This window comes from Apteryx mantelli, chromosome 3, assembly GCF_036417845.1.
Source record: "Apteryx mantelli isolate bAptMan1 chromosome 3, bAptMan1.hap1, whole genome shotgun sequence".
NCBI lineage: Eukaryota > Metazoa > Chordata > Aves > Apterygiformes > Apterygidae > Apteryx > Apteryx mantelli.
Window position 1 is genome coordinate 55630200 of NC_089980.1, and position 19699 is coordinate 55649898.

The 19699-nt window shown below is 41.5% G+C and overlaps 1 protein-coding gene across 1 annotated transcript in view; it reads left to right on the forward strand.

The window, feature by feature from the left end:
• FAM120B (family with sequence similarity 120 member B) overlaps positions 1 to 3198 on the forward strand; it is a 68279-nt gene extending 65081 nt beyond the window's left edge. The window contains exon 13 of the mRNA XM_013946116.2: positions 2624 to 3198. The gene's annotated coding sequence lies outside the window, so the exon portion shown is untranslated. The remainder of the gene's footprint in view (positions 1 to 2623) is intronic.
• Positions 3199 to 19699: the final 16501 nt, after the last annotated feature.

Below are 19699 nucleotides of genomic sequence, written 5' to 3' on the forward strand. Positions count from 1 at the left end.
TGTCTGCACAACGCACATTTGACTGACAGGCAGCTAGTGGCACTCCTTCATTTGGCATTTCCAGTCCTGGCAGCCAGGGCCTGGCCTGGCCTGGCCTGCCCTTTTGCTGCTACACAAAGATGTGTGCGTTCATCCCTGGGGCAGTTACCATACGCAACTGATGTGGAAAGAGGCTTAAGGCAAGGCTCTTCAGTTTTATTGCCAGGTAAATGGGCCAAGGCCAGACCCAGGTGTTTGTGGAGGGGAAGGATGACAAAGCTGCCTAAGTGAATTTACCTCATAGTAAAATGAAAATATGCTTTTTCTTCGCTGTGGGCAGTTTGCCTTATTTCTTCGAGCTCTCAGCTGTTAGACTGCTGTGTCTGGTTTGGGTAGTTCAAGACTATCCTGCCCTACAGTCACCAGTCTTAGTCGTTTAGCTACATTAGTTACCTTCAAATTTAAAAAAAATAAAAATCAGCTATTGCACTGATTCCCAGGGGTTAGTCACTGCACACCCTTTTCTGCCTGCTCAGTCTGCTCAGTCTCCTGAGAAATGTTTCCTGCTCTGCTTGTACACAATACAGCATGCTGGATAAAACAGAACAGGAATCGTGAACCTTTTTTGATTTGTGGCCTCCCAAAAATTTCCAGTGGGCCGCTTTATAGCAAACCAAAGACTACTGCCAGCCGGCCTGCTTTGCTTATGCTTTGTTTGCAAAGTCAGGAAGTCAGCTTGAGTGAAAGATAACCTGATCAAGGAAATAAAAATAATTATTAGTTTTTGGTCTGATCAGTTACCAGATCTATCTGCTGTGTGTCTGCACAAACACTAGTGCCAGCACAAAAGAGGGGCAGAAATAAGTAGCTGGGGGCAGGTGAGGGAACACAGGACCTAACCTTTAGTGGGAACTTACTCCATATTAAAGTGAGCCCACCCTCTTTTCCCAAAAGCCAAAAGTCATTCTCGAGGACCCTGAGATCACACTGAAAATCAGTGATGTAGAGAATAGTTTCTCTTTGGGTCTTTCTCCTTCCTCCAGTTTGGTTCAGGCCTCACTTTGGTTCAATCTTCACTTAGTTCCTTGGCTGATAGTTGTGATAATTGCCATCGTTAGGGCTGTGGAAGCAGGCCACTGGGGCAGGTGAGGGCAATGCTGCCTTTTCCAGTCATTCCCTAGGGCAGCTACTACGTTAGTGTGTGTGTTTAATTCCAGCTATGTGGTTCCTTTCCCTGGACTGTGAGCCTCTTTCCAGTCATTCCCCAAAAGCCAGGAATTCAGTCAGATACTCCATTTGCTGGTTTGTGCATCGTGTTTGTGTCCATGCTTAAGAAGCGTAATTAGTACTTAGCTCTTACATAGCATGTCCTACATAGCTGAGTCACAGAGAAGAGAATTGCCTTGTTAAGGGTAATTCACAATGGCAAATTGGCAGAAGTTCCTCGGAGGTTTTGGGATATTCATACAGTCTTAAGAGACAGACCAGCTCGCTGTCCCAGCGTGCTGTGTCCAAGAACTTTCTGTGGGGTCCACTCCAAGAAGCAGTGTTTGTTAGAGGGCGTTGACCGGGTGCCGCAGTTCTGTGCTAACCTGACACAAGCCCCGGTCACGGGAATGCATGGGTTGTGGCTACCCTGCAGAACTAGTGTGGCTGGTGCATCGGTTCTGCTGTCTCAGTTTGAGTTCAGTTAGTAAGTAACATACATCCTAGTGAAACTTTTGCAGTACATACAGTTTTGATATAAAAGCATTAATAACTTAATTTGATTATTTGGAAACATCAGATTAGTCTTTACAAACACATGAAAAATGTCAGCCATCTGGAGTAAACTATTTTTTTGTCCACAAAGATGTTAGTATGAGTTCCATCAGTAGTATGGCATTAATCCCAGACCTGATTGACCAAAGTGATTTGGTATGCCAGGGAACAAGCTGTGACAACCAAGTACTTTTTAGGGAGAGTCTCAGTCAGTCAGTTGGCTGCATGTCTTGGTTGCACCTGGAATGTATTTATAGCAATGATAGGCCATTACATGTAAAAACTATAATTTTGCTGACTGTTCCATAGCATGTTACAAATATAACATATGGTGGGGGTAAACATTTCAAAGCTGTTCAGAATATATTACTGGCTGCATCTCTAACCAACAGTAACAATTAAAAACCTAACCTCAGGGGAACCTCTGAGTCTGCTATTACAGAGTAAGAGAGCCTGCAAAACTAAGAAATTGAAGGCAAGAGGAAAAGAGAATACTACAAAACTGTACAAGATTAGAGGCAAGATTTTGTAAAGCCTTCTAACTCACCTCTAAATAGAGCTTCCAAAATTGCCATGAAAACATAACAGCCCAGCTACAAACCTTCTTGCCTACTCTTTGCCATAGAGAATGATAAAGAGTGATAATAAAAGAATAGTAGCATTTTGCAAAGTTTTTTTTTTTTTTCCTTCCCACAGTGGGAGACAGAGATTAACCTTTGGAAAGTGGTGACTGTAGTGAAGCAAAACAAAGGCAGTGAGCGGGAGAGAGAAATAATCTTGTATTTTGATAAATGTGAATGTGCTTGTTGTTCTGAGGATCAGGAAGCTGGAGAGTAAGGGAGAGGTGGAAGCAAGCTCTTCTTTCTTTCTCTTCCTCCCTCAGACTAGCCACCTGCCCAAGCCATTGTCTGCACCACTTCAGAGAACTGAAGGAATCACTGGAAGTGAGTGCTCAGTTACTTCAGCCAAGTCAATTCGTTAATGGACCTGCCTGGAGGCAGGGATCTTCTGGAGAATTAGCCGTGCGACCTCCAACTGCCAGCTTTACTGGAGAAGTTACCTCTGTTGAGACTCTCTGTCTCATACAGATATAGATGGGAGAAACAGCATGCTTAGTACCTGTCTTATTGGATAACTCATCCCTTACAAATGTCTGCCCTACTTACCTCACATTTTGGTGCGTAAATAGTACAAATAGAGATTCAGAGGATATTTTCTCCAATAAAGAACACATTTTACCAAATCAGACCAATCCTCCTGTGTCCTAAAAGGCTTCATATGTTAAATGTTATTCTAAATGTCTTTAACTAGAAGATATTGTCTGTATATACTCACCTTGCAGCAGTTTTGTAAATGGTCTGCATTATCTCTGCAATTTAAACACATACTTTGGATTTTTCTTTTTGAGTTTATATATCTTTGCCCATCCTCAGCTGCAATGTAAGAAGCATGTTGGTTATAAAGGAGCTGTGCTGATTTAACCTAGGTGAAGATTTGCCAAAGCGCCAAATGGTGCTATCTGAAATAAATAGTCTTGAGGCAGAGAGGCTGCACTGAATTAGTATGTATGCACAGGCTTTGCTTACGTATGATGGGAGAAAGGAAAAAAACATCCCCTATGACTGGAAGAGAACCCCCCAAATAATGCTGAAAGAGATGGGCTTCTGACAGCACAATCTTAGACTTGCAGATTGCCCTTTTGATGGCTAAAAGCCATTGATGGCATAAGCAGCCCAGGGCATAAGACTGGCACCTCTCAGGAGACTGGCATCCTTGTCCTTGAAATGAATCATAAATGGTTCAGCTCAGTCTTTTCAGCTTAAAAGTGTCCTTAAAAGGCTTTACTGGAGTTACAGTGCTTGTCGCTGGAAGTCAGCAACAAGAGCACGTGCTTGGGATTCCTTGCTGCTCATGCAGAAATCTGCAGTTTAAATGTGATTACATATGCAGCCATTTAGATACATCATTTATTAGGGAGTTCTTATTGAACACTTGTTCTCAGAGTTGATGAGTACCTAATTTGGCCTGCTGTAAAATAATGTTGTCTAATCAGTAGGATATGGGACAAAAGGTTAGGAAAGCCAATTAATTCTCCTGCACGTTCCTAGATCTGTCATTTACTTATTCGATGACCTTGGTTAAGTCACCCCAACTTCTTTTGCCACCTGTTGTCATCTGCTGGAGCAGAGCCTGTCTTTCTCTAAAAGTCTCTATGAAGCTTAGATCGATTGGGCACTGATCATGGTAGTGGATGGCCATTAGCTGCCACTGGAATATTGCCCACAATAACTGTAATGCTGAGGCTAAATACTGAGGTGCACAAAACCAGAAGCTGCTTGACAATACGGGCACTGGACTCTCCATGCTGCTGTTTGCTCATTGCTAAAACAAGTCTGACAATATTTGCTTCTCAGAGGTACTGTGGGAATGAATTAGTCTTGAAGAAGGGGTAGGAGATCTGTATGTGAATGGGCTATAGGACTGTGGAGTATATGTTCTTTTTTCCTAAAATCTGAGGAGAAACTGTATGAATTGGTGTGGGGGCATTCTGGGGTTGTCCAGACTGCAAACCTCTGAGCAAATTCATGCTCTCCAAAGAAAGACACAAGGAACAGAGACACAAGAGTTTGTCATGCCCAGAACAGCTTGGCGGTCCCCCAGGAGCGAAGACTGGCTTCACTGAAGGATCTGTTCTTCCATTAACACAAGAGATGCGAGTCCCATTAGCATTAAAGGGAGGTGCCTGCTGAACTTTCCCACACATTAGCAGAGGAAAAGACTTCTAAAGGTATTAGGAGGTAACAGAAGGTTGTTGCTGCACATGTTCCCTTTCTTCATTATTTGCCTGTGATATAGCTCTATGCTTGCACCATTTAGACATATCTACTTGACATCTTGCTGTCTGTCACAAAGAGGCATTCTGAAGCCATCCAACATGCTTTCCCGTAATCTCCAATGCAAGACTGTGAATCTAAAACTGGCCTGTAACCTGTCTGCATACTGATTCCCCATGTCCCAGATCAATCTGTTGTTGATTTCCAAGGACTGTAGTCCCCTTTGAGTCGCATTTTTTACTGAGTGCTCATCAGCAGGGATACATGCCTGATTTTTTTTTTCCTGTGGCCATAAGATTTTTTGTCTTTTGTAGCAATCTTTAAAGTTTACTTGTGGGCTGAGGAAAGTTATACCCTATCTGACAATGTGTTGTGGGGGTTTATTTAATCCTGTGGGGCATTTGGTTGCATTCTGTGGGGGGAGGGATGAAGAGAGAAAAAGAAAAAGCTGTAGAAATCAGTGGAACTGGAGATCTAGAGTCCTAGAAGGTGGCAATCTGTTAATTAGTGTTCTTGGGAAAACCTGCTTGTGGTGAAAATAAAGCCCCATCGTTAAAACCCACTGCATTTTCCTTTTCTGCTGCTGAATATTGTTAACAATGTTGCACTCTGGTTAAGTAAAAATCTAAAACTGCAGTGAAGTGTTAGTAATCGGTTCCTGAGCAGATTCCCTAATGCTATTCACTTTTCCCTGCTAATCTTCCTGTGTGAGTTATAACAATGCAGCACCAAATGAGAAGGAAATGTCAGGTTATGTTTCAGGGCCAGCCTCCTGCCCACCCTCCATCTGTGCTGATGTCAGTGCTTATTGGAACATATGCTGCCTGTTGCTCACTGACCATCTGTTAGCTGAGCTGATGAAGTGTTCCCGTTGCTGGGACAACAGAGCCCTTGATTGCCAGTGGCACCGCAAACATTTTCCACTCAGGTTTCACTTTTATCTGTGCTCTGGAATGGCAGCCCCAGGTTGGTGTGGGTTACCCCGTGCCTGCCTTTTCCTTCAGCTTGTGGGGGGGAAGTGGTTGCACTCAGAATTCAAGTTACAAGTTTTAGGGCAAATGTAAAAGGCCACTTACTAATGTGCACGTGATGCCCGTGATAAACTGTTTGCATTACAGGCTAAGATCTGAGGGCAGGCACACTTTCTGGTAGGAGCCCAGTGTCAATGTCAGGGGAACATCTAAAGCTCACAGCTCTTGGTGTTTATAAAGTTCGTTTGATAAAAGCCAGTAGACTGTGACTGGCTCAGCACAGAAATGCTTGTAGCCATGAAGATGTGCAAGGCTGCGGAGGTATTTTGGGAGCCAGGCAAAGGGCTAGAGATGGGCAGCTTTTCCCATGGATGAAAGTAATTTGTTCTGTAATTACTGCGTTTTGTGTTTGCATCTGACAACCACAAATCTTTCAGACACAACTGAATACTACTAAATGTAATCATTCCTTCACCAGGTAGGCCTCAGTTTGTAGAGTGAAAGAAATGTTAAGCCACAGTAGCAATAATATAACTGTTCGCCCACATGCACCCTTTTTGCAGCTCTGTCTGGTGAGCTTTCCCTCGCTCTTAAAAATGTCTGCAAATATTAATCAATCCTCATGACAAGCCTATGGGGCTGGCAGGTGGTATTCCCATTTTAAGGAGAGAGAAGCAAAGTGTGAGAGCTGACATGAGAACCGAGGCATGCCTACCTCCCAGCCCTTGCCTGCTGAGATCACTAGACCATGTTGACCATTATATGCCGAAAGCCCCAGCTCAGCCACGATGCCAACAGAGCTGCATACCAGAAATGAGGGCCAAGTAGACTATGTCCTTTAGTTCTTTTAGTATCATGTGAAACGAAAAGAGCAGTATCTGATAAATGAACTTTTTTGGTGAAGATGGCTGTGACAGCTAGGCTCCGTGCTGAGGTAACTGGGGGAAACTTGATGGCCTTTGGGATGCAAGAAGTCTGGATGCTCAGTAGTCTTAAACGCTATGAAGTTGTGAAATGCCTTGGCCCCTCATTTTCTGTGTTGGTATTCTTCAGTATTTTCTCCCCTGCTGACTCTGCAGCTTTGTCCCCTAGACGACATCATTTACTTCCATGGTCTCTCAGCCCCAGCCTTAGGGCTGAAGGCTCTCCCATCTGTCCGTCCACTGCTCTTCCTTTTCTTCTGCCCACAGCCTTGCCTCTTTTCTGCTTTTCCAGAATCTTCTTTCATATATGCTGCCACTTTCCAGTCCCTACATAGCAAAAAGTGAACTTTTTAGCCTTTCCTACAGGCTCTCCTTTCTATCTTCTCCCACAGTCTTCCCTATCCATCGTAGCTGTGGCCTTCACTCTGGCTAGCCTTTCTGCTGGCTCCTCTCACTTCTCATGTTTTTGAGATACTCCTTTCTTCTGTTCCTAGCACAAAAGTCCTTTTTCAATCTTTAAGTCATCCTGTCAGATACCTATACCTTCTTTGCATAAGGCTTTCAAATTCTAAACTCCTCAGAAAAAGAGCTCTTCCTTTTTTCACCCTATGCATCAATTATGGTTTTAATTAAATGACTAAATAGTACAATAATGCTGTGTGCTGAGAGACTACATGATGTGTGTGGTAGAAATGGGTAAGATATGATACATACTGACATAATCCTAGGCGTTAATAACAATAATAATGTATAACTTCAGCATATGTTACTATTTCAGGTTGTTCTGGCACAGTAGACTGGTTTTATTCACCCTAGGGACAAGCACATGAACAGATTACCAGAAGGGCAGCACGGGTGGGGATTTATATTGCATCATCTGCTCTGTGGTAACGGCCTGTGTGTTGGTTGTTATTCCCTAGCAAGTGTGAAGTAGTGTGCTGTGCTTCTGTTGAGTGGCAAGCTGAGTCTCTTACCTTGCATTTATTGTGGTTATGATAAAAGCGTTTATCTTCAATTTATCAGTTACCACAATGGAGCTTAAGCACTCTACATTTATACCCTATCTTGTGGCAACTTGTTTGGTGCCAGTCTCCTTTTAAATCCACTTTGGTGTCCTTTTGTGTTGCCAGAAAGGTATAAATATGCCTGTACATAAATGAAAATTGGGCCAAATTTTTCTCTCTTCCAAGAACCTCATAAAGCCTGGGGGGGTTGCTGGTTTTACAGGCCTGGGCTACTAAGCTTTTTGAATCAAAACAATACAGAATTTAACAGTTTACTTTAAGATTTGACAATTTGAATTCCCTTGATCAAAAAACATACAGCAAAACCAGTAGTGTAAGCCACTATTTATCCAACCTGTAGCAAGATTTGTAGTTCAGAACAGAAAGTGCTTTACACAGGACAGGGCTGCATGTTCTCTGCAGTTATTAGACTCAAATTAAACAGTTGTACTGATCTCTACGTGTGGCAGAGAAGATAAATTAGAGTGTGGACTTAATGAGTGGTGTTTGAACAGCAAGCGCGATAAAGACTTTCAAAGCTTGGAGATGCTACTAAGAAAGTTGAGATGAGGCATATATACATGTGCTTTACCAAGAATTTGTAATGGCTGAGCATTTCTAGGAGTGTGTAGCGCTAAGGCTCGTGCTGAAGTTCCATACAGTGATACCATTGCTGCTTTAATGGATACCTGTGTAACAGTTACTGTCATCACTCTACAGTGGTGAAGATCTCTGGTACTGTGGCCTATCTGCAGCACTGGAAGGTAAACTTTAGGTATTCTCTTGAAAGCACGTATACAGGCTTCCGCAGCGTGTACACGTAGCCTTGGCTGATGCTTGTGAAAAGCCTATGGAGAGGATATAAATTGACTGTTTGGTGTTGCTTAGACAGGTATCAAAATTTGTTGCAAAGGCACAGCTGTGCTGCTAGTAAAGCTCCTCGGCTGGCTGACATCTACTGACTTCATTGGAGAAATGCTGATTTTTACCAGGCAAGGATCCGATCTCTGCTGTGGCTGGTGTTAGCCATTCAGAGCTCTGATTAAACACAGCTTTAACACATTTCCTGAATTTGGATGGTCAAATCCTGTGAAAAACAATAAATACTTGATTGTCTTGCTGTGCTCTGAGGTTTGCAAAGTGGTGCTGTTGTGTATGCTTTTGTGGAAAAATCCTGGCCTCAGTGCAGTCAGGGGGCAGTCTGCCACTAACATCAGTTGCGTGAGGGTTTGCTCTGTACTGCCTGAGTTCTGGAGATCATTCTCCACACAAATTAATTAAAAGATGCCTCACAGAAGGAACCCAGCTCTCTGTTACTGGTCTGCAGTCCCCAGTTTTCCAGCTGTCACTATGTAACACGGTCTCTCTCTCATGTAATTCCTTCCTGTAGTCCAATAGAAGTCCTTTAAAGAAGAAAAAAAGAAAGAAAGAGGAACAACAAGCAAGTAATCCTGTCATACGATCTGCCCCAGTAGTTTGGGGCCTGTTTCTCTTTCAGGGGCTGTGAGCATGCTTTGAGGTGCACAATAGAGATGCCTTCTCCATTGACTGTGGAGCTCAATGAGCCAAACACGGCGAGAGCCCCGGTAACAGCAGCAGCAGCAGCAGTGGTGCAGCACAGTAATGGGCCCAACTGTTAACTGATTTAACACTCTGCCAGCTGCAGTCCCTGAGCTCAGAGAGGAGCAGCGGGCCTGTGTGGCTCTTTGAATATTACCTTTCAGCCAATTAGACATATGTCACTTTAATAAAATGTTTCGTGTGTGTTCGTACTGAGGGAAAGTTCTGTTGGGGGGGGAAGGGGAATTGCGTTACCTGCTTTTCTTGTGAATGTGACTTGAGTAGGGATTTGTTGTTGTTTCTGGTATTATTATCAGTGTTGATGCAAGTGCTTGAAGAGGAGTGTGAGGGGAAGAGAGCGATTCTTGGAGCTCCAGAAGTTTTTCAGCCATTCTTATAGGCCACCCGGGCTAGGAGACTTTTACAGTAAAGGTGGGTTTGAATCATTACATTGAAATGAGACTTCTCTCATCACCTGAACACTGAGAAGGTTAAAATCAGCATCTGAATTGGCTTGAGTTTGTTTCACATGTAAATACCCCTGATCTTAAAGAAACTTTGGATTCAGGTGAAGCAAATGGCTGTGCGGCTGTCAGAGCACTAGCGCTGATTTACATGAGATAATGCAAAAGTTTTGGCCCAACAATAAATTTTACAAAGAAGTGCAAAGTAAAATTGTTACTAGTGAGCTGTAGCTCAGGGAGAGCATTGCAGACTGCTTGGTTGGTCCAAAGGATAATTATCAACTGTATCATTGATTCAGCAAGCGCGGGTCTGGGGTACCGCCCAGAGCTGCTCCAGAGTCAGTGTCTTTAGGACATGGGTATTCACAGGAAATAAATATTATGGATGCTTATCTTCAGAATCAGTGTGAAAAGCAGAAATGTTTATACTTGTCACAGAATAGAAATGCCACTTTTTATTCCTTCAGATTGATTGAATTTTTTTATTTCAGTAAGGTTGAAATTCTTATTTCAGTCATATCAGTCTGCTTCATTTTGCCTTTTATATTGAAATACATTAAAATGCATATGAAATTGTGGTAAAAGATGGGGAAATTATGGAAAATTTTTAAAATAAAATTTCTAATAGAATGTGTTTAAAATATTTTAATAATGTAAAAGTCAGAAACAAGTGAATCAAAGTTAAGAAGTTGAGCCAAAATAATGTACTTAATCAAAATGAAAAAGTCAAGATAAAGGTTTCAAGTTTTTTCTCATAGTAATGTAAAAATTGAAGCATTCTGGGGTTGGGGACTGATGGACAAGAAAACATTTATTTTAAAATCCTGGCCTAAAGCTTTCAAGCAGGCGTTTTTTCCTGACACTATTGGTGAGCAGAAATAAGTGACCAAAAGCTGTGTGAACACTACTTGCCTTTCCAGCTGGAGGTGAGAGAGACAACTGCACAGGTTTGGGATACTATCAGGCCTGGACAACAAACTCTGTGTGACATGCAAGGAAAGAGGGGAATGGGTAATGGCTACTGCTCCTCTAACTTGTTAGAGGAGTGCTGAAGCTAGGTTAATCACCAAAAAGCCATGAGGGTGAAATGCTCAGTGAATAGGTGTGATCAATTTATTCAGTTTTGGCTTTCCCAAGTTTATGCTGGGTTTTCCTTCTCAGTCTCTTCAGTCATCCTCCCAGTAGGAGTTTCTTTGGTGCTTGGTAATAGGGAAATAGTGCTTGTCAAGGCAATGAGGCCAGACATTATCTTTTCACATATTTTGGGGTGAGGGATCAAGTTGGGACTAAATGTTTAGGAACAGTCTTTAGGTACTCAATCCTTTTCATATTGAACAACACCTGAAGAAAGGCTTGAGTTTAGATTTTGAAAGAGAAACTCCCTTTTTTCCCTTACAGTGTTTTGACCAGCTCCAGGCAGTGATGACAGGGTTATGGAGTGGTAATATAGAAGCTGGAATGAGATGCTATTTGGAAGATCTCAGGGTTGTAGTCAGACAAATACTCTAAGCTAGCATAAGTTGTAAGTGTTGATAAAAGAAGTAGTTCCGCACTTGCTCAGCTACTGGCTGCTTGTTCTCACTCCTGTGAGAACTATTCTCTTCTTTTCATCATGCTGTTCTTTTTGCAATCTAATGGTGAACTGGAGCAGATTCAGCTGGAAATAAACTTTCAGATTACTTTTGAGTTTCTGGGGGACAGTTGTGTGTGTTTGTGTGTGCGTGTGTGTGTGTGTTTGGGGAGCAGCTGGATCTAGTTTGTTGCATGGCTACAGAAACCCTTGTATTGGTAGATGGTACACAGTACCACAGGGATGGAATTGGGCAGCCAGGGCAGTGAGAGGTCCACTTTTTTTCTGTGTTGGCCCTGGCTTATTATATCCATTGAAGTCCATCTTCCCATTTAGTAAGGACAATTTGGCCATTTTTAACAGCTGGATCACTTGCCAAAAGAAGCCACTTGGACAGAGCTTACAAAGCCAGTGAGCCAAGGTTAGACATTTCCGTTGTTGGTAGTACCTGTGGTGGCAAATTCTGATGATGCTTTTTGCATATGTTGCTACCTGTAGACTTTGGATGTGATAACTTTCACAGTGGGCTGGCTCGGTGCTGCTAAGCATGTTTTTGATGACGATCCTCCCTTTATCTGATTACATAATTTGTGGGTAAAATACCGACTCTGAATACAAGTAGGAATCTGCATGGTTTAAATATACCATCAATAAACAACACAATGTTTCCCTGCTGTGGAAGCTTTGTAAATATTTACTGCACAGGTCTTGTATATTACCACACTGTTTGAATGTAGTATTTCAGATAACATGATTATTCTCCTTTTCATCTTTCTCTGCCAAATCTTCACTGAAGTGATCTGCACACTGTGTTCCTTTCTACCATCAGTTACTTAGTTGGTATGGCTTGGAACTTGCATATCTTTGTGCATTGAATCCATTACTAATGCATAAGCATTCATCAGTTTGGCAGGAGTGGACATTACACATCTGTAATTCATAAGCTTCAAGACAGTTTTGGGTGATGATGATTCAGGCATCCACTGAATGTCCAAATTCCCTTTGGCATCAGTTGTCCAGCCATAACTTGCTGGATCCAGCAGAGTGGGTTCACATTGCAGGAATCATCTCCAAATTCCTGCTTAATAGTTTGCATGCAGTTCACGCTGGAATAAGCAATCTTTGCTTGGGGGAAGCTGGCTGGAGTCGATTTCATCCCTTTTGGCAGAGAAGAGTCTATAATGGCATCAGTTGTTGCACTTTTAGGGACAAACAGATGGCATGTGAATTCTTGTAATTTCTGAAAGAAAACTGATGAAAGCTCCCAGGGTTGTCCAAACACTGAAAAGTTATATTGATAATGGCATTTTCTTTGCCTGAGTTCTAGGGCTCCCAGTTTTCCTTTGTCTGAAAACACACTAACAGCATTTCATCCCCAAAAGACATGCAGGCCAATCATTGCCCTGCATGCATCAGTCCCAAGGGAGCATGCTATTATAATTACTGTCAGTGAATGATGTTTTGTGCCTGTTTTCCAACTTTCTCGTGCGTTTGCCAAGACCTGTGTTACTGCTGGATTTCATCCATCATTTGAACATGCAGTATAACATACGTCTTCCTTCTTTTTTGGTACTTTGAAAGTTCTGTTTTCTGGTGGTGGTCTTTGGCTAGTCAGAAACAGAGGGTCACAGTTGAATAGAGAACTCCATAATATACTTTGCCTCCTCCTATCTTTTAAACAGGAATTGAATGAAGTTTGATTTGTTGATGGGACAAGACAAAAAATTGTCTGCTATTTGGATAATTTGGTCTGCAGTTGTGAATGCTTGAAATGAATGCTAGTAGTGAATCCTCTGTTGGATTTCTCACCACCTTTTGTTATTATTGTCTGGTAAATGTTTAACAGTGTATTAACTTTATGACTTTCTGCACCTTCATTTAGTTCGAATGAGCAGAGATGCCTTGTTAACACTCAGCCTTTGGACAAGTCTTTGTTAATAACACAGACAGATGGGATAGTGATGGTTTCAGCGGGGCTTTGGTGGACTTTTTTTTCCCCCATCTGACTAAATAAACTAAGTCTTAGCCAAAGGGGTTTATCCATTGCTCTCTTCTTGCTGATGGGCTTAAGTCTTCCTTCTATCCTGTTAACATTGTATAAAGAAACCATGTGACTGAAGCATTTGACTTAATTCAGTTCTGTGGACTGACAAGGCCACAACTCACTCTCACTGCATACTTTGATGTCTGCTGTCCCCTGTAAAACTGCTCTACACAGCCCCACTTGGATGCCTATTGATTTTTACTTGGTTGCTTTCGGCTCTGTGTTCAGCACTAAATTATCTTTGGCAAGCATATCCATCAACAAGTTGTCTGGATACATGATCTGTTTCCCTTTGTCACCCTGGCTGGTAAATACCTAGTGTCTCCTTCAAACCTGGTCTTTCAGGTTTCAGAGGATTTGTTTCTCAGTTGAAACATTATTTATTGGTTTACATTTTTCTTTTCAGATAGAACCACTCTTGCTTTGAGATAAAGGTTGTTATCATATCTGGATTAGCAAAGACACTTTATGATAAATGCAAAGAGTACTTGGTATACAGAGCAGGGGTTTTTTTTTCTGCAGAATATTCAGTTTGGATTATTCATCTGGTAGTCTTCAATGGTGTTATTTTGACTGCCTTTGATTTGAAGTACAAATACTAACAACACCAGTAATTAATGAACTCCTGCAGCCACAGTTTCTCTATTAGAAATGACAAGGATCCTGGTTCTTTGCTGCAATATTCCTTAACCATGCATCAGTACACAGTGTCTTACTTTTAACAGGCAGTTTCTAGTCCTTTGTCTTTTCAAGTACTTGCAGGATTTTGTTTAGGGTTTGGAGTTTTTTGGTTTTTTGTTTTTTTCCCTTATGGAAGACACATTCCTCTTCCTTGGATGCTGTTTCTATGCTTTCCTAGAAATTTCTTCATTCTTCAGCCATTTGTGCATTATTCATTTGACCCATTGACATCCCAAAAGACCTTTTTTGGCCATGAACATTTATACTTCTCATAATATTGAATCTGTGATGTTTCATTTTTGTTCAAGCATTTGGCAACATCCTGAAGTAGAATCTGATTGCAGATCTAGGCAGCTCTCAGAAGAGTATTTGCAAATGCATGCTTAGATGTGGCTTTAGGTTAGGGCTTGGTCTTCTGAAGTTGCGTGAACTGTGTGTGTTTTCTATGCCTTTTCAAAGATGTTCACTGGCTCCTCCTTTCTTACTGCTTGCCTACATTGATGTGACACTAATATTTCAAATATGCAATAAAAAGATGCATGTATTAGAAACATCAGCAAAGTTCACCATCATGTAAACATGAACAGAAGCAGCATATGTATAAAGAAACTGATACTGTGGCATGCAGTTATCATTTGGTGACCACTTTGGAAAAGCTAATCAGCTTGACAGCTGTGATATGTCATCAAACCATGTAGGTAAGTTCTGTAACAACAGCCAAGCCATACAGATAATGAAAAACTGCTGATTCGTACAGAAGTCCACCTAACTCAAAATCTGCCCCTTCAAATGATACTAGTTACTACCCTGAATCATTGATTAAGAGGAAAAGTGCTGTATCTCCACTTCAGTGAGCACTCAAACAGCAATGGGGAGACAAATATTCCTTATGCTCACCCTGCCCTTCTTTAGCCAAGCAGAGGGTGAAATTTTAGCAAAAGGGCAGAATTCAACAACTCTGTAAGATACACCAGCAGCAAAATAATGCAGAGATGGATTGCTCTCAGAACAAATTGAACCCAGTCAATACTTTGTGTTAGTTGACCCATAAAAATTCTGATTTTATTGATATTTATCTGGCTCCCCTTCAGAATTAGATGGATAACTCTGTTGTTACTATGTTTTCATATAAACAGCCTTGAAAACTCAAACCTTTCAGTTCATTCTCCACTCGCTCTTTCTGTCTAATAAGAAGTGACTAGAGGGATCTGGACCAGAAGACTGTTGAAATAGATACGTTCTTGGGAAGCATTTCATCCTCAGCAAAACAGCATATTTGACTAAATTTCGTGTAGTTACAAATGCCCCCACCAGCCCTGGCCAGCAGTATTTGCTAATGCCTTAAATTAAATAGATATTATCTTCAGAAAGCAATTGCCCATCCAAAGCACTGTTAGCACAGCTCTTCTCCCACTCATCTTTCTTTGCTCCTTTCCTTTACTGTCTAAATGCAAGTAATCAAACAAATACACAAGTGGTAACAGACCACCTAATCTGATGGATAAGGCAAATTGACTGCCTGTATCATACTTTGTATTTTTCCTTTGATTTGGATGTTCTAAAATGACCCATAATGACTAGGAAGGGGGAACCTGAGCAACAAATCAGCAACATAAGAAAATTTGTTTAAAATTTAAGACAAAAAGTTCTGTGACATGAGCAGAGAAAATAATGGAGTGTGGTCTCTGCAGGACTTCCATTTCATGCTTGCATTCTCTGGTGTTTAATAAAGTATTGGCCCTAATCTAGGGTTTTCCCATAACTGAAACATTCATTATGTCTCCCATATGGATTCCTTGCACCTTAAAAGGCTTGAGCTTCTGCAAAAGCCTTTTCTTCAGTAATGTCACAAACAGAACCTGCTTCCTGTGCCCAGGTATCCATTTTCATGAGAGCTGTAGAAATTTCATATCTTAGAGAGCAATTCCGGCTTACACCAAATTTGGTGGAAACTGGCTAGTTAGCTCAAAGTTTGTTAGGAGAGCTAAGCATATAGGGAGACAGACAAACATACAGAAAGTTAGTGAATAAACCTTTTTTCCTTAGGAAACTAGGCATAAAATGGTTGTCTAAAATTAGGCTCTTATCTCTGAGCAGAGAGGTCTATCTTCCATCAACTCCTAGTGACTTCATCGCAGTTCTGAATCATGGATGCTCTGGGCACTTTCTTACCTGCTTTTGTGTGCACTTAGGAATCTGATGTTAAGAGCCCTTCTTGTAACAACTTGTCTCCTCTGAAAATCTAGTGAGCTACAAAGTTCCTGTGTCCATCCCTACTAGTAGTAAGGAAAACCCAGAGCAGAGGATAACAAGCTGTTATGAACATGGACATAGCTCTCGAAATGTGACTTTTGATCCTATTTTAACCATGCACTATGTGCTTGAAAACATTGGTTATTCTTGCATTTTTTTTCTGCTGCCTTGAAAAACTTGAGAGTCAAACACAGACACCATATTTGTCTTTGAGCAAAACAATTAGGGTAATTAGCCAAGGCAACTACTCAGTCTATGTGGAGTAGAGCCGAGGAAAATAGGAGGAATTTCTTCCTGTGAATGAGACACTTGCAGTTATCTCCAGATTCTTAGTAATAGCTGTCAACTTGAAAATTTAGCTGGCATGGAAACCTGAATGGACAAAGCCCAAGCAGGAGCAAAAGGGAAAACAAGACACTTAAGAACATCCCAGAGGAGATTAGATGAAGATCACTATACAGGAACTCTTGACACTACAGGCATAAATTTAAGAGACTGTCCTGAATTAGACTTTTCAGAAAGCAGAGCTAGCAATAGCTGCTGGGCCCAACAGACAGAACTGTGTTCCCAGGAGACTGGACTGTCTATCAGAGATTCGTCACTGGAGGCAGCAGAGGTGAAAGAAAGGGAGAGTCAGAAACAACCACCATCCTCTTTCTCAGACCCAGCAAGCCCAGTGAGTGATGTGAGCAGGACATATTGCTTGTGGGTAGCTGCAATATCCCCCATCCAGAACAATGCCGTAGGATATCTGCTACCAGTAAGTTGTGCGACAGCACTTAAGATTTTATCCGTCAAAGGAAAATACAGATGTAATACCTGAAACAAATTGTCTAGGGTGCTTGCAAATGAGGAAATAAATGTCCAAATCATTTGACTGTAGAGAAGTGCTATGGTAACAGTGGAGAGTAACAAAGGTGAGGGCAAAGTCCCTAGTGGTGTTATATGGCTAAACCAAATTCTGTCTTCTGAACCTGTACTTCCTCAGTATTTCCATTATGGTGGCATTTGGAGCCATAGCAAGACATGCTGGTGCTACACATGTATGTCCCTTCTGTGGCAACAACAAGCTGGTGAGACATGGGCATGATGGCCACCCTTCCTCACTGTTGCTGCAGCTCTGAGGACATTTGGAGTCACCATCAAGGAGCAGGGTGCACTCCAAGTACATTTGTCATGGCTGATGTTGAGGAATGCTGAAGACACTGTCTTACATTTAGAGTCCCAATTCAAGGGATTCCCGGAGAAATCCTTGCAGGCAATATATTATAAAAGGGCTTGTGAAAGTGTCTCAGTCATAGCCTGGGAGAGGAAATGAGGAACTCATTTGGAGTGCATTTTTTTTAATTGTTAGTTCTTAGCCCCTGAAGCATATTCTACTTTATTGATAGTGCAGCAGTGTATTCAGCCAGCAGGTTGTATATAGGGAGGCTAGGGTGAGGACCCTGATAGAAAGGATTAGCAAAACTTGTAACTCAGGATAAAATGCCATTGTGTTCAACCTGATGTATTTCATAGAGTGATTTGTGTCACCCCTCTTAAACACACCATGCTTTAACATTCAGGAACATACACCTCTTTCCATTAACTCCGTCAGCTACTGCTTTTCTACCTCTTCCCTTCAGTCGAGTGTCAGAATTTTCACTTGCAAATATCTCCAGAATAAGCCCACTCATCCAGAGGAAGCAGAAAGAAACTGCTCCCCTTAACGAGTATAACTTCTCTGAGAAGAGGAGGGAAACTTCCTGTTCTCTGTGAACACAGGTCAACTCCATCACAGATACTGTTCATCAATGTGCCTTTCAAACTTCTCCTTCAAATAAACATAAAGCCAACTGTCAAAGTGCCAGCTTGTGCTGGCACTCCAGCTTTGAGTAACTGGACTTTACTTCTCTGTATTCCTCGAGTAGTTTCATTGCTCTCCTTTGTGTGTTGCCCTATACTGTTGGGTAGTGCTTGTTGGGTTAAACTGCTTCCCTGTACCACTCTGGCCAAGGGCAGCCCCAGTCAGCAATGCGTTTAGTTTGTACAGTGAAAGTACAGACTGAATCCTTCAGTCCTCACACTAGCCAGGGCTCCCCTTGTATTCAGTGCAAGTGTTGTGTGAAGAAGGTTTGCGTAAGGACTGCACAATGGCTCCAATCCTTTATCTAAATTAAAGCAGACTCTGGTGCTAGTATAGAATTTCATTCCTTCTCCTCAGCTCCATGAGACTGAAAAGGCTTCTCTGCATGGAGCCAGGTGCAGCAGTGGCATCTGAATTTGTAAGTCTCTCAGATAAAATGGGCAGTGGAATTCACAGAGTCAAAATAGCTTGTTCATTGGTATTGTCATCCTCATACAATATCTTTAATAGGCTAATAACAAGGCTGCTGAGAAAAATCCTATATGTTATTTATGACCACTGTGTTGGGTGTAAAAAAATGTTTCAAGAGCCTCAGTGAGAGTCCAAAAAGATCCTGGAAACAACGAATCTTCTGAGAACTCTTAAGTGTCAAGCCTGTAAAGTCTTCGTATGCTAAAAAAAGAAACTTCAGCACTTTAGCATTTGTCCTTTATTCAGCTATCTTGTAAGTGCTGCTGCAAATGGAACAAGAGTTGAAAACAGGCAGCCTCTTAACAGTGTTTTTTTCTTGGCTGTTTAATAAACATACACTAGATAGATACAAATTTAACCAATAAAAGGATCATGTAGTATGTATGTATTTATAATACATGCACAAAAGGGTTATTCAAAATGCATAGCAACCACTCGGCAGGGTTTAATTTTCCTTAACAGTTTTCCATTTTCCTTTAAATTTGGGGTGGGAGTAGGGGGTAGCAATCAGAATCTTTGGCATAAATAGGATAATCATAAGGAAGTTCCTGGTATTGCTGATGTTACAGTTCTTGACAAAAGATACAACTGAATTCAGATAAAATAAAGTTTCCGATTAAAAGAGACTGTATGAATGAAAAATTTGTAACGTTATTGGAAATTTCTTTTAGTTCTTAATCACTGCCATATGTTAATCATACGAGGAATGAAAAACGAGCCAAGATTTTTTAACATGTTTTATTAATTGGGTTATCAACTTTTTAAAAATGTATTTTAAAAACTATTAGTGTTCTGTATGATAGCACACATAAATTGTCAGCCAAACGGTACAGCAGGTTACGTCATAGCCTTCTGTGACATTTATGAAGCCAGCATCTGCTGTGCATGGTGGGTTAGCTTTTTCAAAAGCCTATCTAAGGGTTTTACAGCTGGCTTTCCAAATATATGCCTTTCCATGTTCTTAAAGTGATACACACACACAGATTGTTTAATTTTAGATTTTCATCCACAGTTTTCTCACTTAGCAAAGTCTCTTCGAGTATCCATTTTTGCGTGTGCCAGCAGTGAAATCCTGAGTGTTTATTTTGCAATAATACCTAGATGCTCAGATTGAGACTGTGGTCCCACTGTAGTACGGGGGAAGAAGTAAATATTATTAGCAGTTGCTTGTAGCATACATAGCCCAGGGGTTCGGTGTGCTGAGCTCTGTAAAAGCCCAGTCACTGCCTTGGAGAGCACAGAGGCAGATTTTTTCTTGAAGTACTTGAGCACCTAATGATACAGATCTGGGTTCTCTCTGCCTTTTTCAGCACTTAAATGACAATCTAGACCTTACAT